A 27,464-nucleotide genomic window follows, 5' to 3' on the forward strand; every position below is an offset into this window, starting at 1 on the left:
AATTGAACACCAGACTGTTGACCAATCGAACAACAGACTATTGACCACTCAAACACCAGACTGCTGACCACCCAAACACCAGACTGTTGACCATTCGAACAACAGACTATTGACCACTCGAACACCAGACTGTCGACCACTCGAACACCAGACTGTTGACCATTCGAACAACAGACTATTGACCACTCGAACACCAGACTGTCGACCACTCGAACACCAGACTGTTGACCACTTGAACACCAGACTGCTGGCGGCTCTCACACCTGACTGCTCTATAACACATGACCACTGTAACACCTTACTACTGACTGCTCTCACACCTGACTGCTGTAAAAACTGACTGTTGAATGCACTAACACATGACCTTTCTAACACCTCACCTGTTTGCTGACCCCTCAAACACCTGCCTGTTGACCACTTGAACACCTGCTTGCTAACCATTGACGGCTCTATCACCTAATTGCTGGCTTTTGTTTTTCAATAAATGAATGTTTTTACATTATTATTCAATGTGAAGCTGTTATAATTTATACACTGTGCAATTTCCATAAAGGATGAGGAATTTGAGTAGACTGATGAAAAGAGCTCCTATGTGAAAACATAGGTTAGGCTATGGCCCATTGTCAGTATTTGATCAGTATTTTTCCTTAGTATTTGTAAGCCAAAACCAGGAGTGGGTCAAAAATACAGAATTGGTGACGTGTTATACCTTTTATCTGATTGTTCCTCATCTGGTTTTGGCTTACAAATACTGAGGAAAAATACTAACCAAATACTGATAGTGTGACCATAGCCTTAGAGAGTCTATCTCAATTTCGGGAATGAGTCTTGGAAACTTCCCGCTCTCTAGTGTTTGTTAGTTGAAACCCATTCAGATCCTGGTTTTAGAGCTTTTTGGCCACCCTAACATCTGACTGCTGACTATTCCAACACCTGACTTCCTCTTATATCCCACTAGATGTTATATCCCACTAGATGTAGTGTTGAGCGATACCTTCCGATATCGTATCGGTATCGGATTGGATCGGCCGATATCCAAAAAATACCGGATATCGCCGATACCGATACCAATGCAAGTCAATGGGACACAAATATCGGAATGTAAATAATCCCTTTCTGTCCTTCTACATCCTGTTCTGGAGGGGGGAAGAGTGTGGGCGGTGCGTGGGCGGACACTCTGCGTGTGTCTGTGGGCAGGGTCTGTGCGGGCCTGCCGGGGATCTGTACGGGCCTGCCAGGGCTCTGTGCGGGCTGCCGGGGGTCTGTGCGGGCCTGCCGGGGCTCTGTGCGGGCTGCTGTGGGTCTGTGTCTGCACACATGCACAGACCCCTGGCAGCCCGCACAGACCCCCGGCAGCCCGCACAGACCCCCGGCAGCCCGCACAGACCCCCGGCAGCCCGCACAGAGCCCTGGCAGCCTGCACAGAGCCCCGGCAGGCACGCACAGAGCCCCGGCAGCCCGCACAGACCCCCAGCAGGCACGCACAGACCCCCCACGGTCACGCACAGAGCCTCGGCAGGCACGCACAGAGCCCCGGCAGCCCGCACAGACCCCCAGCAGGCACGCACAGACCCCCCACGGTCACGCACAGACCCCGCCCACACACACACGCAGTCTCCACCCACGCACCGCCCACACTCCATTATAGTGCATCATTGCACTATGGGAACTTCCGATTCCGGTATCCGATATTGCAAAAGTATCGGAACTCAGTATCGGAATTCCGATACAGCGAATAATGCTCAACACTAGTGATAAGGTAGTTGGCTCACGATAATCTTTTTACTCAGTAGTTTTGGATATACAACCTGATAGGGGGGGCATAAACCTTTGCGTTCATACCAGTGGACGGTCCAAATATCTACCAGTAATGTCAATGTCATTATTAAAACGGTCTAGGAATAAAATTATCCTAAGCAATGAGACCTCAGCCTGCATTAAAGGGGTTAATGTCCATCTCTAAGGACAATTATTTTCCCTAAATGCATGTCATTTAGGCTTAATTTTTTTTTTTTTTCTAATTGGGTTTCATTCCAAATGTTGTGTCATTTGCCTTCTACAGCCCCTGTGTTGCACTGCCTGTTACAGGCTGCTGAATGAGTTAACTGAGGATCCATCAGTGAGCTTGTTCTGATGAGAGTTTGTAACTGTTCTATGTATTTTTTTCTCTGTCTCATCTGATTGAAGAACACGGACCACATCGAAGATAAATGTGCAGCGAAACAAACAGCTTGGAAAAGTCAAAAGAGTGCAACATTTTTATTGAAATCCAAATGCAAACATGATTTTTGGTCCCAAATATATGCATTAGAGCAAAAAAAAAAAGCCACCTGTACTGGACAGATGTGACCGGGGCTATTGTTATTATCCTACTGCTATAGTCTATAGACAACCTTCCCACAAACGAGGTCTAATGACTTTATATCTCATTATTCAAGAGATCATTTATAAATCATTAGATTAATGGGTCGAGGCAGAAACTGGAATATTTTTCCAATCTCTAACATGCCGCATAACACATGGTAGGTGGGGGTCCCAGTTACTGATTGTGCATGGGGTCCAAAAACTCCACGTTCCATCTCTGGGATGGGCGCCAAGGGGCTGGGACCTGGTTGTGATTGTCCTCGAATTCTCCCTGTTAGTTATTTGCCTATTGTCGTGCCACGCAGATATGTGCAGGGAACAGGCACGTGGCTGAGAACGTGAGCATTGGGTTAGGGGGGCTGCGATGGCATACGGGATCCGTGGACTGACTTCTCCGCTCCCCGTGCGCTGCGCACAGTGACTGATGGATGTGAAACAATTTGGCTGCGAGCCCACAGACAATATATACGCGGTAACTACAGCCGACGAGAAAGAAAAGGTTTGGTTTTGTGCGCGGCACTGGAGAGAGATTCAGTCGTTCCGAGCTCAGATTGATTCTCCCCTCTCAGCACTTTTCTCTCTCGTCTCGTCATGGCTGATCGGCTCGTGCGCCTCTCCTCGCCTCGCACGAGAGTGCTCCATGGCACCTCAGCCGCAGAAGAAGGCAGTGGGGAACCATTGTGTCAACTGCAGCTCTGTAAACCAGGGATTAAACCTGGAAATCTCAGAATGAGTCTTAGGATGGAGAGGAAGAGAAGAACCATTTTTGGTTGGGCTTTGGAGCCCACCTGAATTTCCTTAACCCTATGCTGCACCAAAAAAAAAAAATGTTTTTGCCTTAAAGGGCAGTCCCATTAACATTTTCTCCGCTCGGCGGGTAGATCTGGGGAATGTGAGAATTTGGTTCTTCACTAAAATGCACTAAGGTCAATATTAAAATATGTTTTTTTGGGGGGGATTCAATAATGACCTATGTGAGAGGCGGACATAATAATAATAATAATAATAATAATAATAATCTTTATTTATATAGCGCCAACATATTCCGCAGCGCTTTACAGTTTAACAGTTTCAAACACAAAAGTCATAAGTAACAACGTTAACAATACAATAATTAAAGCAAAATAAGACGCCCCTGCTCGTGAGAGCTTACAATCTACAATGAGGTGGGGGAGATGCAAAGTACAGGTGTGTATTTACAATGATGTATTTACAATCATGGTCCAGCCATCTTCAGGGGTTGGGGAATAGATGGGGATAGTGAATGGGCTACACACAAACATAACATAACTTTGATTAGTGAACGTGATAGGCCGCTCTGAACAAATGTGTTTTGAGCGAGCGCCTAAAACTATGCAAATTATGGATGGTCCTAATATCTTGGGGTAGAGCATTCCAGAGGATTGGCGCAGCACGGGAGAAGTCTTGGAGTCGGGAGTGGGAGGTACGGATTAGTGCAGAGGTTAGCCGAAAGTCATTTGCAGAGCGCAGTGGTCTGTTAGGCTGATAGACAGAAATGAGGGAGGAGATGTAAGGGGGTGCCGCACTGTGGAGAGCTTTGTGGGTGAGAACAAGTACTTTGAATTGTATCCTGTAATGAATGGGCAGCCAGTGTAACGACTGGCGAAGAGCGGACGCGTCCGAGTAACGATTAGCCAGATGGACGACCCTGGCTGCTGCATTAAGGATGGACTGGAGAGGGGAAAGTCGAGTGAGGGGGAGGCCAATTAATAGAGCGTTACAGTAGTCCAGGCGGGAGTGGATCAGGGCGACCGTGAGGGTTTTAGCTGTCTCCATGGTGAGAAAAGGGCGGATTCTAGAGATGTTCTTTAGGTGTAAGCGGCACGAGCGGGCAAGAGATTGTATATGAGAGGTGAAGGAGAGATCGGAGTCAAACATAACACCCAGACAGCGTGCCTGCTGCCGGGGTGTTATTATGGTGCCACCCACGGAGAGGGAAATGTCAGATTTAGGGAGGTTAGTAGATGGTGGGAGCAGAAGAAGTTCAGTTTTGGAGAGGTTGAGTTTCAGATAGAGAGCGGACATGATGTTGGAGACTGCGAACAGACAGTCAGTGGCATTCTGTAGTACAGCGGGGGTAAGGTCAGGGAATGACGTATATAGTTGTGTGTCGTCGGCATAAAGATGGTACTGAAAGCCAAATCTGCTGATGGTCTGTCCAATTGGGGCCGTGTAGAGAGAGAACAGAAGGGGGCCAAGGACTGAGCCCTGAGGTACCCCAACAGTGAGAGGAAGAGGAGATGAAGTGGAGCCAGAGAACAGAACACTGAAGGAGCGGTCGGAAAGATAGGAGGAGAACCAGGAGAGAGCAGTGTCCTTAATGCCTAGTGACTGGAGCCTAGAGAGTAGGAGAGGGTGGTCAACAGTGTCAAAAGCTGCAGAAAGGTCGAGAAGAATGAGCAGAGAGTGGTCACCATTACGTTTTGCTGTCAGAAGGTCATTGGTCACTTTGATGAGTGCAGTTTCTGTCGAATGTAGGGGGCAGAAACCGGACTGTGAAGGGTCTAGGAGGGAGTGAGTGGAGAGGTAACGGGTAAGGCGGGAGTATATCAGGCGCTCCAAGAGTTTAGAGATGAAGGGGACATACCATATGTGCGACTGGTGCAGCCGCACAAAAGCCCAGGAGATGAGCGGAAGCTTTCCCCTAAAAAGCAGCTAATAGCTTCCCGCTGTCTATTAGATCAATTTTGCTCAGTTTTTTTTTAATGCAATCTCTTAGGTCAAACTTACTGGTTAATATAAGGAGTGATGGAGTAAGGAGTGTCTGAGGAACTATCGAAAAGTTAGGGGTCATAGGATAAGCAGGAAAAGATTGATCAGCAGGGGTCCCATCAACCACAAGAACAGGGGACAAGCGTCCCATGTCCTTGTGTGACTGGAGCTGCAGTGCACATATGTGACCATGGTACCATTCGCTGTCTATGAGAGTGGTGGTCAGGCATGTGAACTACTGATCCCATGGACCCAAGCACGTGAATGGAGCTCCGATCACAAGGAGGACGCTTCTCCATTCCCAAGGACGGACATTGGATGCTCGTTCTCCTGATGAGTGAGGGTCCTAGCAGTTGGACACCCACCGATCACACATTCATCTGTCTATCTATGTTGCTGGTGGGATAAACCTTTCATAGATACACAGTTGTGTAATGTCTGTTTAGGGCAACTTGGCCATATCAGATTTTGACAAGGGGAGCTGTAAAGCAGGTGATCTGGAAGGAACAGCAGAGACAACAGGCAGGATCAACAATCTACTTCTATTTTATTCACTTTACAGGATTAAATGCGGGAAAGATTATTATCACAGATAAATCGCACAAGAACAATATTCACTGTATTATTTTCAGGCAACAGGCAATTATAAGCATAGAGATATATTGGTTAGTACATTACAAGAGATATGCCCTCGAGATCAGTTCAGGATCTACAGTCCAACCTTGGTCTAATCGGGAAGGGGGCAAACGCTGTACTAAGTGGGGACAGTCTCTAGGGCACCTTTGCAGAGTTCTGGGCCCTAACAAGGTCTACAGTAATAATGCTTTCTGGGCTGCTTTAACTTAAGCCAGGCCCCGTCTCATCTACACCTGGAACAGTGAGTCTGTGCTTCAAGCAACAGCCCTGCTAACTCGCATCCTCCGATTACCAGCTGAGGTGAGAGTCTTTGTTCACGTATTTTTCGGGTACCTTTTGTGCTTGACCACCGATGGGAATCTCGTCGATCTGGTAAACCCAGGGCTGGTCCTCGACTCTTGACTGGTGTCGTCTGGGTTCCGGGTCTTGACTGGTGTTGCTTTCATCTTCGGTACTTGACCAGCTTAGTCTGCATCTCAGGCCTCGACGGGAATCATCCAAATATCTCTCACTGGCTCACGACTTCCCGCCTGTCTTGCTCTCCAAGTATGTCCCAGTAACTCGGCCGCAGTGTACCTCGAGCCTGGCTTGGCTTTGGTCAAGGCCTTCCACTGGAGCGGGGCACGAATCTTCCTCACAACTGAGGCCTTCTCTGGCATCTGACCATTCTCAAACCCTTCCAAGGCGATGGTGGCTGCAAGCCCACCTCGAAGTCATACAACCTGCCCTGGTGCAGGTTCTAGAGCCATCTGCTTTTCTCAGCCTGGCCAGTCCTTTTATATTCAGGAAGTCCTTCCTATGTGTTACCTGATCAGGCTCAGTGGGCGAATTCACTTCCTTTTGCAAATCTCCCAGTACAGTTTGGTTCCTGCTAACACAATTCTTTTTTTACTCTCACTTTCGTCCAGCAGATGGCAGTGTTCGCTTACAGTTACTCAGTCTCTCTTGTCCATCTCTCTACAGAGCTACGGATGGAAACAAAGCATCACATTGCTCACACTGAAATCCATGGGCCATGATGGTAATGCGTTGTTGGGTTGGAACGTACGTTTCTGGCTTCTTCTACGTAAATATAGATGTATAAGTACCAGTGATACAGTCATTGTGTCTTCCAGCACCAATAAGGATGATGTGAACATTAATAGGTCAGTAGCAGATGAAAAAATTCAACATTAAAGGGTAAAGAAGAAAATATATATGAATCTTGCCGTGCCTGCTGCAGTAGGAACGCGTCAGGGTCTTTAATTCATCACATGGATCCACGTGTTTTAATGGAAATCTAAATATAGAAAATTGGTTTTATCGGATGGATGTGCCACCAAATTCCCCTTTCCTCAATATATTAAAGGGTTGTTATCTTCTAAGACAGGAGTACACCGCCTGCATGCCAGGAAGCGGTATGCTCCCGCTTGATTGACAGTTCAGACTAGCAGGATCACCCCACAACTGACCAGAACTGTGTGCCCCCCAATGCTGGTATATGAGGAAGCTTTGCCCGTGCAGCATCGGAGGAGTGCAGTTGCACAGACACTGCAATGATCGGGAGCTAACCATGCACCATGCAGCTTTAGAGCAGTGCTTACAAGCTCTATTAGAATGAGCTTGTACACACTGCACTTATTCTTAATCGCTTCTGGAATGCAACAGTAATACAAAAATCAAGAAGTAAGAAATAAAATAAAAAATCCCTCTAATCTTGAGGACGGAGAGGATTTTTAATCAGAGGCAAATTGCAAAATTATTTGTTACAGGCACTTTGCTATTTTACCCATTAAAGAACACAAGACAACCCCTTTAATAATAAGGTCATATTTACACTAACTAGTGATCTTACTAAATGACCGTTGAATTAGACGAGATAACGAATATATACAACTGCTATACATCCAATTATCAGAAATAAGGGAGAGCGCACAAACATAGAAAGCAATTCATCGCATGCAGTGATCTCTCGTGGAGGATTGATCTCTCGACTGAAAACAACTCAAGAAAACGCTTTCTTTTCAGGTAGGATGAGGAATGATGCTATTCTATAATCAATGGTAAATTAATGTGCTGGGGGGAAGATATTGATTATTATGATCCTTATAAGATTCCGTTCATTATAAGCCGTGTTACTCCTTTAAGGATATTTAATGGGTATTAAATCATTTGTGTAACAATTTTAAACATTTTTTTTTCCGAAGGGACAATAGCAAAATGAAAATATTGGAGGAGATTCCAACAACCGCCTGAGATGTATGATGTAAGCATAGTAGTGGTCTCGCGAAAAATACTGGGAATAACGTTATACATTCAATTGCTTACAGGATTGTTTGTGGGTTTTTTGCTGACATCATCCCAGTCCCACCAGAAAGTGATGGAATATCTCACACTGGTTTATATAAAGATGCTGCATAAGACAGTGCAGAGTTCGCAAAAATAAACATGGCCTTTCTGGCTTAAGGAAAAACAAAACATAACAAAATAGCACAGTCCGTGTTGTTGTTGGGGTCTGCCCGCTTTAGATCACAACCACACACTGGTTCAGCTTTTCCTTATCAGGACACAAAGCCCTGGAGTTCCTCTCTCCAGCCACACTGAACACTGAATGAAGAAGGCCGATTATTTAAACCCCAGACAACACCCTGAAGTGGTGATAAAGTGGACCACCTCCCACCTGCTCTATGGTTGCTCACAAAAACCCAGCCCTCAAAATAACCGATTAACCCTCTCAACACATAGTGTGCTGGAGCAAACTTCTGGGTTTCAAATCACTGATGCTAATAGTCTCAGTGAAATGTATCTCCCCTCCAGCGCTTTTCCAGTGACTTTGTCACACTCCCCATACAGTATATATGCATATGTTCTCTTTTGTGACCCCAATACAAGTCCCCTTTTTGCCCCCCATGCAGTAGTAATGTCCATCTTTTGTGCTCAAATAAAACAGTAATGCCTCTCCCCCAGTAGGAACAATACAGTAGTAATGTACACCTTTTCTGTCCCCACAAGGTTATAGCGTCCAAATGCCTTGATACAGCTGTAAAGTCCTACCGTAATTTATTTTCTATAAATTAATAATGCGTGAGCCACAATGGGGAATATTATTAAAGTCCCCCATTGTGGAGTAAATAGTGTCAGCCATTCTGGCCTCCCTACAGTATTAGTGTCCCTACACAGTAATAATGTCCCCCAACTAGCCCCATCCAGTACTTATATCGCCTCAACTGACCCCATATGAACTAATAAAGTTCCCCGTTCTGGTCCCTATATTGTAATAATGTTTCCCATCCTATCCCCAATACTATATTAATGTCTACTGTCCTGGCACTCTTCCCATAGACATAAAAAAAGATTCTTCTAGTATGTCCCCGCTCCTATGATAAGCAGAGTCCTCTTTCTCCTCCATAACCAGCGCAGGTGAAGTGCGTGGTGCAGCGACGTCCGCGCCAGCTTCCGGCCTCTGATAGGCCGCTGGCTTTATTACGTATAGCTGTGCAGGGAGCCAGTAGCTCTCATCTTTGCAATTCATTTCAACTGAATATACGTCCGGGGACACACATCCAGCTGAAAGTAGTGCTTGCATCGACAGGTCTCCTTGCTCCACCGGTTTGGTTGCCACCTTCTAGGTGACCGCGATCATTGCACCCCTGGATACAAGTCATATAATGACCAGATATAGTATTATTCTTCATGTTCACACAATTGACTGCTCATTTTGAAAATTAACTTTTTCAATCTTTGCAAGGTAATTTGGAGCTCAGAGCACTGACCGCTATACAGATATGTTAAAAATAATTAATCAGCACAGAAAGTTGAAACTTTAAAAGGACATGATAATAAAGGGTGGAGAGCCACGTTAAAGCAGACAACCTTTAGCCTGCTTGTATGCTAGCATTCAAAAGAACATTCTACTAGCCATCATTATTCATGAAAGGTGGAATGGAATTCAATCTTTTGTGATTTTTTTTTTTTTCTTTGTCCCTTTTTTCCCTGGAATGGTTGGCAGCGTGGCACTTTATAATTGGCTCAGATGGAGCCGTGTGAAAGGCATTACAGGTTAAAGTTGCCTTATTTAACAAATTTGAGGGCACATCGGTCTACGGCTAGTATGGTCAAAGCAATAAACGGATCAGTTAATTTCAAACTGTGACTCACAGCGGCTGCAAAGTATATAACTCTTATTGATGATCATGGGAACGGCTACTAATATACAGAGGGCATACAGCGGGGGAAATAAGTATTTGATCCCTTGCTGATTTTGTGAGTTTGCCCACTGGCAAAGACATGAACAGTCTATAATTTTAAGGGTAGGTTAATTTTAACATTGCGAGATAGAATATCAAAAAGAAAATCTAGAAAATCACATTGTATAAATTATATAAATTTATATGCATTTTGCAGTGAGAAATAAGTATTTGATCCCTCTGGCAAACAAGACTTAATACTTGGCGGCAAAACCCGTGTTGGCAAGCACAGCAGTCAGACTTTTTTTGTAGTTGCTGATGATGATTTGCGCACATCAGGAGGAATTTTGGTCCACTCCTCTTTGCAGATAATCTCTAACTCTCATCTCTAATACTTTTTCCCCCACTGTATATACCGTATATATTCAAGTATAAGCCGAGATTTTCAGCCCAAATTTTTGGGCTGAAAGTGCCCCACTCAGCTTATACTCGAGTCACGGTCGGCGGTGGGGTCGGCGGGTGAGGGGGAGAGAGGTCTGTCGCATACTTACCTGCTTCCGGCGCTCCTGGCGCTGTCCCTGCCTGTCCCATGGTTTTCGGGTGCCTCAGCTCTTCCCCTGTTCAGCGGTCACGTGGTACCGCTCATTAAAGTTATGAATTTGGACTCCACTCCCATAGGGGTGCAGCCGCATATTCATTCCTCTAATGAGTGGTAATGGTGACCGCTGACAGAGGAGGAGGCTGCAGTGCCCGGAGACCATCTGTCCGGGATAAGGAGCCAGGAGCGCCGGGAGCAGGTGAGTATTTTATATTTACCTGTCCGCGTTCCACACGCCGGGAGCCGCTCAGTCTTCCCATCCTCTTGCTCTGAACAGTCAGTGCGGAGAGACGGGACGCTGAGGAGCTGCGGTCAGCAAGAGAGGTGAGTATGTCGTTTTTTTTTTTTATTGCAGCAGCAGCATTATATATGGGGCACAGCTATATATGGTTCATCTATGGGGCAATAATGAATGGTACAGAGCATTATATATGGGGCACAGCTTTATATGGAGCATTTTATGGGGCAATAATGAATGGTACAGAGCATTATATGGGGCACAGCTTTATATGGAGCATCTTATGGGGCAATAATGAACGGTACAGAGCATTCTATATGGCACAGCTTTAAAGGGACTCTGTCACCTGAATTTGGAGGGAACAATTTTCAGCCATAGAGACGGGGTTTTCGGGTGTTTGATTCACCCTTTCCTTACCCGCTGGCTGCATGCTGGCTGCAATATTGGATTGAAGTTCACTCTCTGTCCTCCGTAGTACATGCCTGCACAAGGCAATCTGTATTTTCATGACTATGAAAATTGTACATTCACACTGAAGGCATCAAAACTATGAATTAACACATGTGGAATTATATACTTAACAAAAAAGTGTGAAACAACTGAAATTATGTCTTATATTCTAGGTTCTTCAAAGTAGCCACCTTTTGCTTTGATGACTGCTTTGCACACTCTTGGAAGGTGTGTCCAAACTTTTGGTCTGTACTGGTTATACTTTGGGTATAGCATAGATTGTGGGTGTATACTATATACTCTGTGTATAGCATATATTGTGGGTATATACTTTGTGTATAGCATAGATTGTGGGTGTATACTATATAATTTATTTATTTTACTCACTTATATTGCGCCATTAATTCCACAGCACTTTACATACATTATCGTCACTGTCCCCATTGGGGCTCATAACATAAATTCCCTATCAGTATGTCTTTGGAGTGTGGAAGGAAAACGGAGAATCCGGAGGAAATCCGCACAAGTGTAATAGAGTGCAGGGTTGAGTATGTCACCACGGAGCAGGAAGGCCAACTGTTGAGTAAGATTCTCCTCGCAGGGAGTAAACGGGGTTAATAGAGATAAAGCAAACAGTAAACAGTTAAGTGGAATCGAAATGGTTAACGAGTGTTCTTGTAACTTATCAGTCCAGGGAGGTCCTGACTGGAGGGTCCCTATTCCAACGTGGGTACAGTCACCAGCAGTGCTTTAGATCCTGAAGTCTTTCCTCTGTCTCCTGGGAACTGGAGACTCCGGGGTTAAGTCTTTGCAGTCTTTTCTCCCAGTGAAGCTGGAAGCAGGAAGTAACACAGCCATTCTGCTGCACAAGTCTCTGTATATTAGCCTGGCAGTCTCTCTCTGCAGTAACAATACAACACACACACTGAGCACTTTACTTGTCACACTCAGGGGTCCTGGCTTGTCACTGCAGTCACTGGGGCTGCGCGCTCAGGTCACTGTCAGGGGATACGTCTTCTCTGATAACGGAGACTTCCAAGGCCACACTCTCACATCCAGCCTTCACTACGGCTGGTATCTCAGCCTCAGTACCCTCACGAGGAGCGCTCTCTCCCGGGGAGCGCGGCGCTGCAGCCTGCTCTCTCTGGCGCACTGTCCCCTCTGTCTCACTGTCCCCTCTGTCTCGCACGCTCTGCTCTCCCGCTCTTTTCTGACCACACCCCTCTGCTCCCAGCAGTCTCATGGTCCCTTCTGTCCAGGGCAGAAAGTCTTCCTCCCAACAACCCAGCTGTCCGACTAAGTGGTTCCAGGTAAGGAGCAGGGAAAGCAACCTCCTTACACAAACACGGGGAGAACATACAAACTATAATCTGTTTATAGCATAAATTGTTTGTATATACTATATACTCTGTGTATAGCATAAATTGTTTGTATAAACTATATGCTCTGTGTATAGCATAGATTGTGTGTATACTATATACTTTGTGGGTATATACTTTATACTCTGTGTATGGCATAGATTGTGGGTATATACTAGGGTTGAGCGAAACGGGTCGTTCATTTTCATAAGTCGCCGACTTTTGGCAAAGTCGGGTTTCATGAAACCCAACCCGATCCCTGTGTGGGGTCGGCCATGCGGTCGGCGATCTTGGCACCAAAGTCGCGTTTCGTATGACGTGTTTAGCGCCATTTTTTCAGCCAATGAAGGAGCGTGGGCAGAGTGATGATATAGGTGTCAGGGGCGTGCACATCTATCGGCATTTTTTTTGCTTGTGCGCTGTAGCGATTTGCAATGTGTAAACCCAGCTTTTCTGTGTAGGGACGGACGGGGAGAGAGAGAGAGAGAGAAAAAAATAAAAAATAAAAATAAATAAAAATAAAAAATAAAACCCACTGACTTTGCATTGGGTTTCGTGTTTCGGTCGATCCCCGACTTTTTGTGATAATCGGCCGATTCCACTCGACTCGACTTTTGAGATAGTCGGGTTTCGCAAAACCCGACTCGACCCTAAAAAAGTAAAGGTCGCTCAACCCTAGTATATACTCTGTGTACAGCATATATTGTGGGTATATACTACATACTCTGTGTATAGCATATATTGTGGGTATATGCTATATACTCTGTGTATAGCATAGATTGTGTGTATATACTATATAGTTTGTGGGTATATACTTTACACTCTGTGTATAGCATAGATTGTGGGATATACTATATACTGTGTGTATAGCATATATTGTGGGTATATACTATATACTCTGTGTATAGCATATATTGTGGGTATATACTCTGTGTATAGCATAGATTGTGGGTATATACTATATACTCTGTGTATAGCATAGCTTGTACATAACAAAATCTATGGTACATACATTCCATGTTAACAAAATGCTAATTTGCCAACAGTTTGGATTTTTTATGTTGGCATAAAAGTCATTGTTGACTGCACATTATCCTGTGTAAACAGGTGATATCCTGTAATTATCATGCACTGCACACATATTGCTATGGGTCTTGCTTTGGGTCTTTCTTGTTGGGCAGGGCCGGCGTCAGCACCCGGCGCACCTGGGCAAATGCCGGGGCCCTAGAGAGAGAGGGGGGCCCACTCACGCTGTCATAGATACAGCTGGGAGAGCAGAGCAGGAGAACATGCTCTCTCCGCCCACAAAGTCACACTGGCTGAGTTCTCTTAACCCCTATGTGCCAGCTCTGACAGAAGCATCTTCTCACTCAGTGAGTACAGCCAGTCAGGCACACATAGGGGTTAAGAGAACGCAGCCAGTGTGACTGTTTGTGGGCGGAGAGAGCCCCTGGCTGGCCGCAGTGCTGAACTTATTATCAGGCAGATTCCGGAGGAGCTCCATCCTACCATTGCCTGAGTGAGTGCAAACTAAAGTATCCAGCAGTGGTTGGACTTGTGGCTCAGTCTGCTGCTGTCTGTCTCCGCTGCCTAAAAATGTGGGTGATGTCTGGAGGAGCAGCTGGTGGAGTGCAGCCTGCAACCTGCAGCCACCCAGCTCACCCAGAACCCCAGAATACATGCATTCCTCACCAACCTGCACCAGTGGGGTAGGAAGAAGCTTAACCCCTTCCCATCTGTATGAAGGTTATTGCTGAACCTTAAAGATAAAAATCCGACCCGCATAAATGGGGTTAACCAGATGCCAGGAGGAAGGGGAGCTGCTGCCATGGATAAAACTGAGCTGTGGGCTGTATGTTGGGGCCCTGTGGCCCCAGGCTGGTGACTGGAGGGACTCTGCCCAGTGCTGGCATGTGGGTGATTTCTGCGTCTCAGCTTCTCTCCTCCACATCACACTGTGCAGTCACAGCAACATTGGTTGTCTCCGTCCAGGTCCCAGCAGCTGCCACTGCTCCCACCAAGGACATGGCATCACTTAACCCTTCCCCTGCGGCCACCGGCAACAAATCCACATTATTCCTTGATTAAATCAGGTTCCAACCCAATAGAGGAGCAGACATTTCCTGCTGCCATTAGGGTCCGGGAGGTGGTGACATTGGCTGCCCTGCTACTCTGTAGTGGGGGGTGACAAGTGTAACATGGGGTAACGATGACAGAGAAATGCACAGGATAATAGTGAGCGCGACAGAGAGCAGTGTATGGTATGGAGCAGTCAGGGGGTGGGCTGCAGGATCCCCCCAATACTGTACATGACTGCTCGGGACAGGGAGGCGTTTAATGAGCTTTTAATGACAGGGCACTAATTGGGTCATTAGGGTTTGTGGAAAGGATTCAGTATCAGGTCCCTCATTAATGCCCGAGCCGCCTGTTACTTTGTAGCACAGATCTGTTGGGGCCGCAAAACCAATCAACGTTGTTTATGTAGAAAAGTCTTTGTTTCATAGAAAAACTCAAAACAGAAAAGCACCTCTCCTGTATACATACACTGCACAGCACCTTTCCTCCTGTATTTATACACTGCACAGCACCTCTCCTGTATATATACACTGCATAGCACCTTTTCTCCTGTATATATACACTGCACAGCACCTCTCCTGTATATATACACTGCAGAATTTACAATAGCTGTCACTCATGTAAGAAGTGAAATCTGGCATTGTACTATACATTTCTCTGCCGTATCTGGGCATCATAAATCGGGGTATGTGTTAAAGGGGGGGGGCCCACTGACACTCTTTCGCCCGGGGCCCTCGAAAACCTGGAGCCGGCCCTGTTGTTGGGCCCCTGTGTAGCTGAACCAACTGCACAGTGTGTCTGCGGGTGGCATTAATGATCTTGTTGCCAGTTCTTTGCTTTGACCATTTTTGAAGGAGGAACAATCCACTGTATATGGAGAAAAGCCTATAAGACGGTCTGTAATGGCTGATCGGTGTATATTTATAGTGGGAGCAGAGACTGTAACACCTGACGAGAGCTGATGGAGGAGCACGTGAGCCATGTTGTTGTCCATTTTCTAGTGGCTTCACTCTATTCATAAGTGATAATGAGCCTTTTTCAAAGGGACTCAAAGAATGCAAAATCTGCCACATACAACAAATTAGAGCCGATATAAGTGGCCCATAATGGCCGCTGTGTACATTTATCCCAATCCATAAAGAGATTTATTAACAAGGTAAAACATCGTTAGAAAATAAAGGCAGGGAATTATACCGAGCCTTTCTCCAGCCCACTTTGAAAATCTCTCATCATTTGCTAACATGCTAATCATTTAAGTGGCGAGTTATTTTAGGCTAAAAAGCAAGAAGGTGATTAATCCATTAGTGCTTGTTAGTGCCTTAACAGAACAAAACAAGAAGAGGCCCACAGAAAAAGGCAGAAAAGAAAAAAAAACTGTATTTTGCATAATATTAGGAAGGGGTTAGGGACTATTTTATTTTGCATGCTCAGGTGTAGTGATGGGCGAACAGGTGGATGTTCAGTTTCGGCAGGTTCAGCCGAACAGTTAAAAAAAAGTTTGGTTCAGGTACCATGACATTGGTATTGGTCGATAGTTCGGTAGGAATTTCCCACCTTTTTCCCTAACCCCCCGATTTGTCACCGGATAAAAACCCCCATCCCAAATAATGACAGGATTCTAAACTTGGATAATAATTGGTCACAGCGGACTGTATTAAAACATACAACATAACAGTAAAGTAACGTGGGGAGGGGTCCTTGAAGCTCCAAACTGGTGGTCAACCATAATAGAGAGTGGACAGAAAACAGACCATAATTTACTCCCAGCCGTTACCACCAAAATACCCCGAAGTGTTACCCATGTCTACTTAAAACTTGGGAATCCGGCCCACCGTTGCCAAGATCCACCCCCCCCCCCCCAAACCACCAGACCCGAAACCAAAATTTACACCAACTGAAGAATCCGTATCCCGACGGATCCCCCAGGCCAATTTAGCACCAACTCCAAGGACCCCTCCCACTGCCACAACGAGGGTAATTGAACACCTCAAATACCCGAGACCCCCCCTAAACTTGACTTCTATGGCTCTTTCAATACCGGTCTGCAACCCCAGGGCCCACCGCATTCAAATGAACATCATCACCCAGGAGAAATTCTTCCCCACCTTTTTCCAATTCAAAATGACGGATGAACAAGCCTCCGTTCCTAACAACAAAACTAGAGACCGCTCGATTAACCTTAATTCTAGCTTTGTTAATCCTATCCACGGATCTGGCGTGCCGCCAGCATCTCCTCGGGACGATATCAGACCATACCACAAGCAAATCTCTAAAAGACACCCATAACCTGAGAAGTTCGTGCTTAATATCCCGTATTAACTCACGACATGGGCGAATCCCCAATTCATTTCCCCCGACATGTAAAACCAAGATGTCAGGAGGTTTATCTAACCGAACAACATTATGAACCTCCTGCATAACCCCATTCCAACACAAACCCTGAAAAGCCAACCACCTGACCACGGCCACGTCTTTGGAAAAACCGAATTGATCTCCTTCCCGCCAAACATCTGCACGCCTCGCACCCCAATAAACGTAGGAATGACCGACGATCCAAACCAACCAAGGACTTTGACCTAGAAAATACAAACAATTTAGAGTCCACACTAATAAAATAGGAAACACAGAACAACATGAAAAACCCCAAGCCTTCAAGGTCTAACATAGCTCCTGAAATGCCCAGACTCCCATCTCCCTATCTTCTGAACCACATCAGGTGCCAAACCTCCCAAAGCCGCCTCGGTCGCGGCCCCGATACGAAACGATTGAGACGCAAAACGAGAAGCATCTAGACCCAGCCCCAACAATGCTCGCCTAAAAATCTCCACAAACTGAAATTTGGAGAGAAAAGACCCATCCTCATAACACAACAAAGGTCCGGCCCTGGACGGCTGAAAACTATTAAAAACCTGCCAACAACGAACGGGACACATGAGCAAAACCCAGAACAGTGCCCAAAACCACCCGCTTACCTTTCCCTTCCTGGTCCATCTTTGACCTTCGTAACCAAAACTGTAAACCACCTTCGATAAGCACCACGTCCCTAGCCCAAAGCCCCCCTTGTCTGTACATGGTAGGAGACACAATCTCCCCAACCCTCAAAGCTCCAAAAAATGCCAGGGAAAAAGCTAAACGGAAAAGCGCCACCTCAAACTTGGATATACAAATCTCGTCTAAACGCGCGCCAACCTTTTCCAACATGCCAAAAGAGACCGAGCGCCTGTGATCCCCATGTCCCACCCTTCTTTTAAAACCTTTCACCGCCTGCCTCACCAGAAACAATTTTGTCAAATCCCGTAAACCTCGAAGCTGAAAACCAAAGGCCAAAGCCGACGTAACTCTATCCACCTTCGTCGCCGACCACCCCTCATCAGCACCACATCTCAACCACAACAACAAGGCATCTACTTGATCATCACCCGCGTTAGTAGCCCCGCATGACACCAACCAGGACTCCCAATCACACCATACCGACCGGTACGCTGCCCATGTGATGGGTGCCGAAGATGCGTGAATCAAAGGTCCTGCAGCCCGGATACCACGCTCCAAAGCTCCGGCGGGCAGTCCAACCCCACCTCCTCCGCATCCGGGGCCAAAGAACGAAAACGCTCCCACTGAAATCGAGACAAAGAGTCAGCAATGGAGTTCTCCACTCCAGGCACATGAGATGCCATAATATACGCATTGATACATGCAAAACAACACCAGCTGACGAAGAACCCTGATAACCGGGGGAGAAGATGCCGTCAAACTGTTGATGACACAAACAACTGCCATATTGTCACAATTAAAGCGAACCCTTCTATTGCGCAAATCCTCCTTCCACAAATAAACAGCAAAAAATTTAGGAAAGATTTACAACAAAGTCACGTTTTTCACTAACCCGGAACAGAAACAATCGTTGGGCCACCTAGTGGCACACAACCGGCCACCAAGAAAGGCACCAAAACCAAGACCACTTGATGCATCGGTGAACAAATCCAAGTCAGCGTTGCCCACCACTTCCTCCATCAGCAACGAACGGCCATGCCAAAAAACTGTCACACACCTCCAAATCGGCTTTGTGCTTGCTAGACAAGCGAACAAAATGATGCGGGGCCTTAACCCCCACCGTGGCGCCGGCGAACCTACGTGAAAACACCCTCCACATCGGGATGATTCTGCAAGCAAAATTCAATTTGCCGAGGAGGGACTGAACCTCATGCAATGGTAGCTTCTTTAAGCGACGCGCTCGAGCCACCTCGCTTCTTAATCCAACAACTTTCTCCACCGGTAACCGGAACTCCCAGTTAACTGAATCGATATCAATGCCCAAAACGAAATACTCATGCTCGGCCCCTCGGTTTTTCCCGTTGCCAACGGGACGCCAAAACGTTCTGCTATCCAAATAACTGTCTACGGCCCGATGCACAAAAAGTCGTCCAAATAATGTATCACTAAATCCAAACCCGACACATCCCGAACGACCCACTCAAGAAAGGAACTGAAAGCCTCAAAATATGCACAAGACAACGAGCAACCCATCGGCAAACATCTATCAACGTAAAACCCCCCATTCCAATAACAACCCAACAGCCTCACACTATCCGGGTGAATAGGTAGAACCGAAAAGCCGACTCAATATCGGTCTTAGCCAACAACGCGCCCCTACCACAACTACGCACCCAGCATGCCGCCTTGTCAAAAGATGTATAAACCACAGAACAAAGCTCCGGATCTATCCCGTCAGTCACAGACCTCCCCCGAGGGTATGACAAATGCTGAATCAGCCTAAACTTGTTCGGCTCCTTCTACGGAACCACGCCCAACGGCGAAACTACCAAATCCTCTAGGGGCGGAACAGGGAAAGGACCGGACATCCTCCCTAACTAAACCTCCTTATTCAACTTTTCCGAAACCACTGCAGCATGCAACACGGTTGATCTTAAATTCTTCAAAACTTGAGGGATACCAAAAGGGTGAGCGGGTATCCGAAAACCATCACGAAAACCCAGTAACCACAACTCTGCTTTTTCGCTATCCGGGAACCTATTTAGATAGGGGGCCATCGCGTCCAGCCTCACTGGCGTCACCCCCTTTTTAATTGCCCTCTGGCTTCCCTTTCTTCTTGAAGCACTTAGCGGCACCATGGGAGGATCCACTGCAATGCGAACACGTGTGCTAAAACTTACAAGTAGCTCCGAATTTGCACTGGCCGTCGTTAAACTGCCAGCATAAACCGTTCTTCTGGCCTCCCGATTGTCCGGACTGGCTCCCTGATCCGGAAGAACTTCTTTGTGAGGCGGCTTGGCCGGCAGTACCGGCCCCGCCTTGAAAGGAATGACCAAATTTCATCAGCGCCATAACCCGCAACCACAAACCAATGTCCTTCTGATCTCATCTAATCGCCGGATGAACCGCCTCCCGCTGCCTAAACTGCTCGTCGTACCGGAGCCAGGCCTGGCCCCCGTATGCCCTGTGCACCTCACCTATCGAATCCATATAACAAAATAAGGCAGAACAGTTCTCAGGCACCTTTTCGTCAACTATGCTCGCCAGAATCGTGAACGCCTGTAGCCAGTTCATGAAAGTCTGAGGAATAAGACGCCATCTCCGTTTTTCCTCATCCTCCTTCTTACTGTCCTCCTTCTTGCTCTTATCTAAATTAAATTTTTCCAAAGGAAGGAGCGAAAAGATCTCCCCATACTCCTCTTTCCAAATCTTCTCCCTAACTTCCTTTTTTAAATGAACCCCTAGCGGCCTCTCAAAACAAACGTAAACCTCCCCCCGCGCTTTATCGTCCAAGTGAATCCCGCCCTCCTTCTCCTTTTCGGTCTGAACAGACACCAACCCGGGCTCCGATGACCTGCTCGGCGCCAAAGAACCCCCTCCCCCCTCCGACACACCCAAACCTAGATCCGTAGGACCGACCCACGCAGCCAAAGGTGACGGCATTAACCTAATGCCTCCCAATCATGCGAGCAACTCACGGATGCTAGACAGCAACTCACCCACCCCTTCTTTCCCCAAATCAGACCGAACCCTCCCCTGCTCCCCGTAACCACCGCCCCACCCGCCTGACTAACCCCAACTACCGGGGAAAACGATAGCATCGGTAACAAAACAGACATAGAGTCTTGCTCACCAGGCTGCAGGGGAGTTGGGGTCTGTCACCTGCTCCCGATCCGCTCTATGGAACCTTTTGAAGCTGCGGCTCACCGCGCCGTCGATCCTGATGCAGCCTTAAGTGAAGGCACACCCGGCACAGGCCCACTGCGAGAGGCGATCCCCTCAAACCCTTGTCCATGGCTCCTTCCAAATCCGGCAGATGAAGCTGGCGAAGCTCCAGGTTCACTGGTCAGGCCCGGCAGCCCCTCGGATCCGGTGGCGCTGCCAGCCGCTGCAGCAGCAGAGGCTCTCCCACGCTGTCTCTGTCCTGCGGAGGAAGCGGGGCGCCCGGCGGGAGCATCACCGCGGCGACCCGCCATGACATCACAGGAGGCACCTGACATTCCGGCGTGTGGAGGCCCCGCCCCCAGAGCGAAGGAGGAGAAGGCCTATCCACCACTGCAGGCCCCAGCGCGGCAGGCTGATTCCTCCCAGACCGGGCCCTGCTTGGACGCTTGCTTTTATATTAATAATTTTTTAAATCGGCTTGGAGTCCCCCCATTTTTGACAACCAGCCAAGCAAAAGCAGACAGCTGGGGGCTGATATTCTCAGGCTGGTAACGGGCTATGGATATTGGCCCTCAGTCTAAAATTAGCAGCCCGCATCCACCCCAGAAAAGGTGTATCGATGTGCTAATTTTGGAGCTTAGCCTGGCTCTTCCCACTTGCCCTGTGGGGTTGATGTCATCTTTGCATTGTCCTGTGACATCAAGTCCATGTCTTATTAATGGAGAGGCATCTATAAAACACCTATCCTTTAGTAAACCTAAAGTTATATTGTAAATAAATACCCAGCGAGAATAAAGTCCTATATTTGAAATAAAAACAACACACTTTTACTTTTTTATTTAAAAATAACAAACACGGTTAAACTCACCTTACGCCTATTCCATTGAAGTCATGGTTTACTGTAAAAAAAAACCAGAAAATAATAAACAACAAAAATACTCACCTATCACCAATTCCATTTGAAGCTGTAGTCTACTGTAAAAAAAACAACAACAAATCCCTCTCCTGTACGACGTTCTGTCCCACACCGTGATGCATGTCAGTGACTAGCTGTGACGTCATCAAGGTTACCACAGGTCACTGTGGCTGCGTTCCTTTTCTGGTCATCTGCGGGCTACTATTTTTAGGCTGGGGGCAATATTCATGGCCCCTTACCAGCCTGAGAATACCATCACCCCCAGTTGTCTGCTTTAGCTTGGCTAGTTGTCAAAATTGAAGGGGGACCCCACGCCTTTCTTTAAAAAAAAATTATTTAAATAATTTTAAAATAGCAATGTGGTAACACCTCTGTTCTTGATAACAAGCCTTGCTAATGCTGACAGATGAGGGTTGCAGCCCACAGATGTCAGTTGTGCCTGGCTGGTTATCAAAAATAGGGGGACTCCAAGCCTTTTTTTTATTATTTAAATAATTAAAAGAAAATGGTGAGGGGACCCTTTATTCTTGATAACCAGCCTTGCTAAAGCTGACAGCTGAGGCTTGCAGCCCACAGCTGTCAGTTTTGCCAGGCTGGTTATCAAAAATACGGGGGAACCCATACCATTTTTTTAAATTATTTATTTATAGCTCAGGCACCACCTGATAAATACTCCCATCAGCCGCCACCTGATCACACTGTTGTTAGCGGGCTGATAGGAGTTGTAGTCCCATTAGACAACGTGTGTGACCGTAGGTAAACTCTTTACCTCTAGTCACAGCTGCGGGCTCATGCTGTCATCTGACAACATGGGAGCTTTGGCTCTCTGACCAGCGGTAATGATCTTACCGCCGATCAAAGGCAGTGTTTGCCGTGCTGTCATGCAACTTACAGCGCAGTAAAAAATGGATGTTTGGGCCCCCCGCCATATGGGGTCCAGGTTCGAGAACAGTTCTGATACCCGAACCAAATTTTTTTTAACTGTTCGGCCAAACCTGAACAGCCAGGGGTAATAATCCATAACACCTTCCTAATATAATTGTACATAATACAGTTTGTATGTGTTGCTGTTCTGACTTTTTCTGGGGGCCTCTTCTTGTTTTATTCTGTTACGGCAGTAACAAGCACTAATGGATTAATTACCTTCTTGTTTTTTAGCCTAAAACAACTCACCACTAGGTAAACTTTATATCTTCGGCCACAGCAGCGGGCTCACGATGTCATCTGAGTGGGATCCGCAGTGCTCTGACCGGCGGTAATGATCTTACCACCAATCAGAGCTGGCGGTGTTTCTCGCCCTGTCGTGCAGATGACAACACGAGAAATACCCGATGTTCAGGGTGCCAAAACCAAACAGTCACACAGACGTCCTGGTGAAGTCTGTTTTCGGGGGTAAATTTGAGTTGATGCACATGATGGCGGTGAGTGATGAGTTTCTGGCAAAATGCATCAGTCATTACTATCATGTAAATCAACTTTTGTCCATGCATTTTTAGGGTATGTGCACACGCTGCGGATTACTCCTCGGATTTTTCCACGATTTTTGGCGGATTCCACCTGCGGTTTGACACCTGCGGATTCCTATTATGGAGCAGGTGTAAACCGCTGCGGAATCCGCAAAAAGAATTGACACGCTGCGGAATAAACAACGCTACGTTTCCACGCGTTTTTTTCCGCAGCATGTGCACTGCGGATTTTGTTTTCCATACGTTTGCATGTTACTGTAAACTCAGGGAAAACTGCTGCGGCCAATCCGCTTCGGATCCGCAGCAAAATCCGCAACGTAAGTAACGCAACGTAAGTATAGAAGCTCATACTCACTTGCACGAGACTCGGATAAGCCGCACGCTCCGCTCCTCTGTGCCAGGTGCAGTGCCGGGTATTGCCGTGTGAGACTCACCCGAGTCTCGCGCAAGTGAGTATGAGCCCTTAGTGTGTTGGTGTCAAGTTAAATGGGTCCCAGCCAGGAAAGTCAATCTGTGCCAACACTTATTTTAGTTTCTCTGTATTCTGGACAATCACAGTGTATTAGGCTGTGTCATTTCTGCATACCGTTGTTTTTTTCCTATTCCTGGGTAGATTGTTGTCTGAGAACTCGGGTTCACTCCTCTAGTCAACAGCTACTCCGTGGATACAACCTAGGGTTCCCCTTTGTAAGGCCAGGTTCCTATACCCTTAATTAGAGGTTAAAGGGTGAAGGCTGGAGTTCCTCTGAGACCTGCTAGACTAGTGACATTGATTTTCAAGGTAACTATACCCGACTCATCAGACATGAGTTCCATTTAATACCTTGTGAAGTTTTTTGGAGTTTTCGCACCATCCTGAGCACACATACTGAGGCTGGGTATTTTGTGCATTGTGAAGTCCACTAGTTCTGTAGTTAGGAGTCTTAAGGAACATTCATTTTATATTGGCCGTGTTGGTTACCAGTCCCCTTTAAAATCTGCCGTGAATCAGTTACATTGTCCCAGTACATGACTGCCCTTTAACCCATTAAAGGCGTCACATTAATCACATTAGCATAGTCTTATATGACGCTGACCTTTAAAGATCCTTCCGTCATTAGATTCCTGCAGGAATAATCATTTAATGTATCATGTCGCTGTTATTAGGTCACTCCACTCAAATCACTCTCTGCCCACATGAAAAATTCTTTCATTTAACAAAAGTCGAAAATAGTTAGAAGACTTCGATATGTCAAAAATAATACATGGTGCACGCTGCGCCTGAGACCTACACTTGACCTATACAGTGGGAAACGTGCTCACTGAGCCCTATGGAGGTTAATAGAGCGTCCTTTTGGCCTCCGTTGGGCTTGCATAGTTCAGTTTGCCGTACTACGTTGGTTTACTTTTGCCAATATACAGTGTTATATACTGGAGGCTTTCGAAACGACAAATCAGGAAACATCCCTAAACACAGATGGCACAGAAAAGGGGTTTTCTGGTTTCAGAAAACCTCAGTCCCCCAGCTGAAGTTTTTTTAAACTAACTTTGCTTTACTTCTACTCCCCCGGTCCAGCTCTGAGGCTCCACCACTGCTTCTGTGACCAATTCAGCCAATGAATGAGTACAACGACTCTGATTGGCTCGTGCCGTCATCTTGGGCAGAGCCACTAATCTCACCAATTGGCTACAGTGCTGCCGACATGACGTCAGACATCGGAAGCGGTGGCAAAGACTCAACGCCGGACCCAGGGAGGGTGCATAAGGCACAGCTTGAGGTTTTTTTTTTTTAAATTGCAACTGGGGAAAAGAGGTTTTCTGAAATTTGTCAAAATTTTTTTTTAAAAATCACCATTTTTTGAGACCCTTAATTTTTTTTTTTTTTTACATCTTTGGAGCTGTCAATATAATTGACATCATTTTGATGCACATATAGCTTTCAAAACATGACCCGATACATACGGTAAGTAATAGACACAAGTTTATTATTGTCACGGACAGTTGCAAACTATTCAGTAAATATGTTGAACTGATTGTCATGATCGGTGTGTGTCATAAAAGAAATGTTAAAAACTGTAACAAAATTGCATTATTTCAGCATTTTTAAACCTGTATAAAATTAACTTGCCTTGTAATAAAACAAAAACAGTAATCTCCTACAGCTATGTGGACAGACATTAAATAAGGTATGAGCCGAGCAATTTCCTAATATATCTGATTTTATGCTAAAAACAAATGACAAAATTCTGCATTCACAAAACATGAAAACAGGAAATGCTGACTGCCAACTGGCACCACTAGAGGGCGCACAAGAGCTTACTGCATACTGTGCTTTTATTGACTCCATTGTATAGCTGTATGCAGCAAGTTCCCTCTAGTGGTGACAACCAAAATTACACAGGTGATCTGGAACTCTGTATCAGAAAAGTCACAACCTCAATAAAGATATATCTGAAATAAAGAAGAACGGAAAATAGGAGCTAGAAAGAACCTGATTAAATTTGGTGGAGGTACATTATTAAACCCAAGGTGTACCGATAGAAGCCATAATTGCATAATTTATTTGATCATTCTGGAGGTATAGGAATACAATAATTTATAACTCTAATTTTGGGCCATTCAAGCCCTGTCCCTCAAAATGGCCACGGACACCCCCAAAACTACTACTTTTGCCAATGGTTTTGCTAGGCTACGCCCATTTTCTGGACTGTCCTCACAACATCAAGACTGTTAATAAGTATGGCAATGGGTAATTAATTTCTTTAGTCCCCCCTTCTTCTATTCACCATGTAACCGTTCCCAAATTAGCAAACATTGGTGCAGTGTTTCTAAACAAACCTCGCGGCTCGCGTCCTCTATCTCATTTCAAGAATGACCTTCTAATATATTAATCAAACAGAAACAATTACATCCGGAAAGTCCACAGTCTAGTGCCTGATGTCAGGATATCCATCTCGTACACCGGGCCGCGCTCCCGCCTGTTCCTGCTCATTCATAGAACTCTAATGCAGTGCAACCTCACTAATTGGATAATTAATTATTGCAGCAGAATCAGAGAAAGCGCACTAAATTAACACCAATTAATGGCAGTTTGTGCAGCGGAGATCTGGAGTTAGAGCACCGTAGTTATTTGCTGTTTCCTAACGCTCTGGAAATGTTTATGTCCATAAGGTGACTAAGCAGAAACAGCAGCACCTTGTTAAGGCGAAGAATGTAGCGCGGCTACTATATGTAGCATTTACACGGAGCTCGGGTTCTTCAATTAGGGAGCGCATATTTAGCTATAAAGAAATCAATAACTGGTAGAGTCAAATTATTGACTGGTTCTCATTGACTTCTGTGGATGGATATTATCAATTGTATACACAGATAAAACACAGAGCTGGATTTAAGGAAAGGACTTCCTGAATTCTATCTGGAAGGTTCTCAAGAGGGTAGTATAATCTATCTTTCACAAGTATGTAGAGATCCACTGATATATACAGATGTATCTCTATGTACCAGTATAATATTTTTAAAAAAGTACAATTTAGATCTTTAGGTTGAGTAAATTCTTTTACATGTAACCAAACATGCTGTAGCTCACTGTTAGTGTTTCTGCCTTTCATACTGCAGATCCTGAGTTTGGAGTCCTTGTTAAGATCAACCTAAAGATAAAGCAAATAATAAGACACATAGGGGCTTCTACTGAGCACGTTCAGATACCAACCATCGACACAGATCAGTTGACCCCTCTTTACACCTCAACTATCTCCGGGTATGGACAACTGCCTAGACAGCAGAGGTTGGCACCCTACTTAACAGCGGATATGGTGCTCTGACTCCATAGTGGCTATCCCTGGGAAACCCCTATTATAGATAAATTATCCAAGAGAGCATAAAACTGTCTGCAGGGAACACAAACAACAGGGTGGGCCATGTATATGGATACACCTAAATAAAATGGGAATGGTTGGGGATATCAACATCCTTTTTGTGGCACATTAGTATATGGGAGGGAGAAAACTTTTCAAGATGGGTGGTGATCATGGCGGCCATTTTGAAGTTGGCCATTTTTGAATGCAACTTTATAAATGGCCCACCCTGTATAACCCCACACTAAGGCCGGCCTCACACTAGTGAGTTTTACGGACGTATGAGAGGTGCAGAAAATACGGATTGCATACGGTACAATGATACTCTATGGCCCAGCTCCTTTACTGATCCATATTATACGGTCTTCTACGGCCGTAGAAAATCGCACATGCTGCGTTTGTCACCGTATTGCGCAAAAAATACGTCAATGAAAGTCTATGGGGGCCAGAAAAATATGGATTACACACGGACCA

The 27,464-nt window shown here is 45.9% G+C and overlaps 1 protein-coding gene across 3 annotated transcripts in view; it reads left to right on the plus strand.

Annotated features, from left to right (window-relative positions):
- Positions 1-27,464, plus strand: part of LOC138661864 (leucine-rich repeat and fibronectin type III domain-containing protein 1-like protein) — a 760,179-nt gene that overhangs the window by 550,702 nt on the left and 182,013 nt on the right. The window contains exon 4 of one of the 3 annotated variants that reach the window (XR_011317976.1): positions 6,697-6,878. The exons of the other annotated variants lie outside the window; for them this stretch is intronic. The gene's annotated coding sequence lies outside the window, so the exon portion shown is untranslated. Of the gene's footprint in view, positions 1-6,696; positions 6,879-27,464 lie in introns of those variants that run through there. 3 annotated transcript variants of the gene reach the window in all.

This window comes from Ranitomeya imitator, chromosome 2 (assembly GCF_032444005.1).
Source record: "Ranitomeya imitator isolate aRanImi1 chromosome 2, aRanImi1.pri, whole genome shotgun sequence".
NCBI classification, from domain to species: domain Eukaryota; kingdom Metazoa; phylum Chordata; class Amphibia; order Anura; family Dendrobatidae; genus Ranitomeya; species Ranitomeya imitator.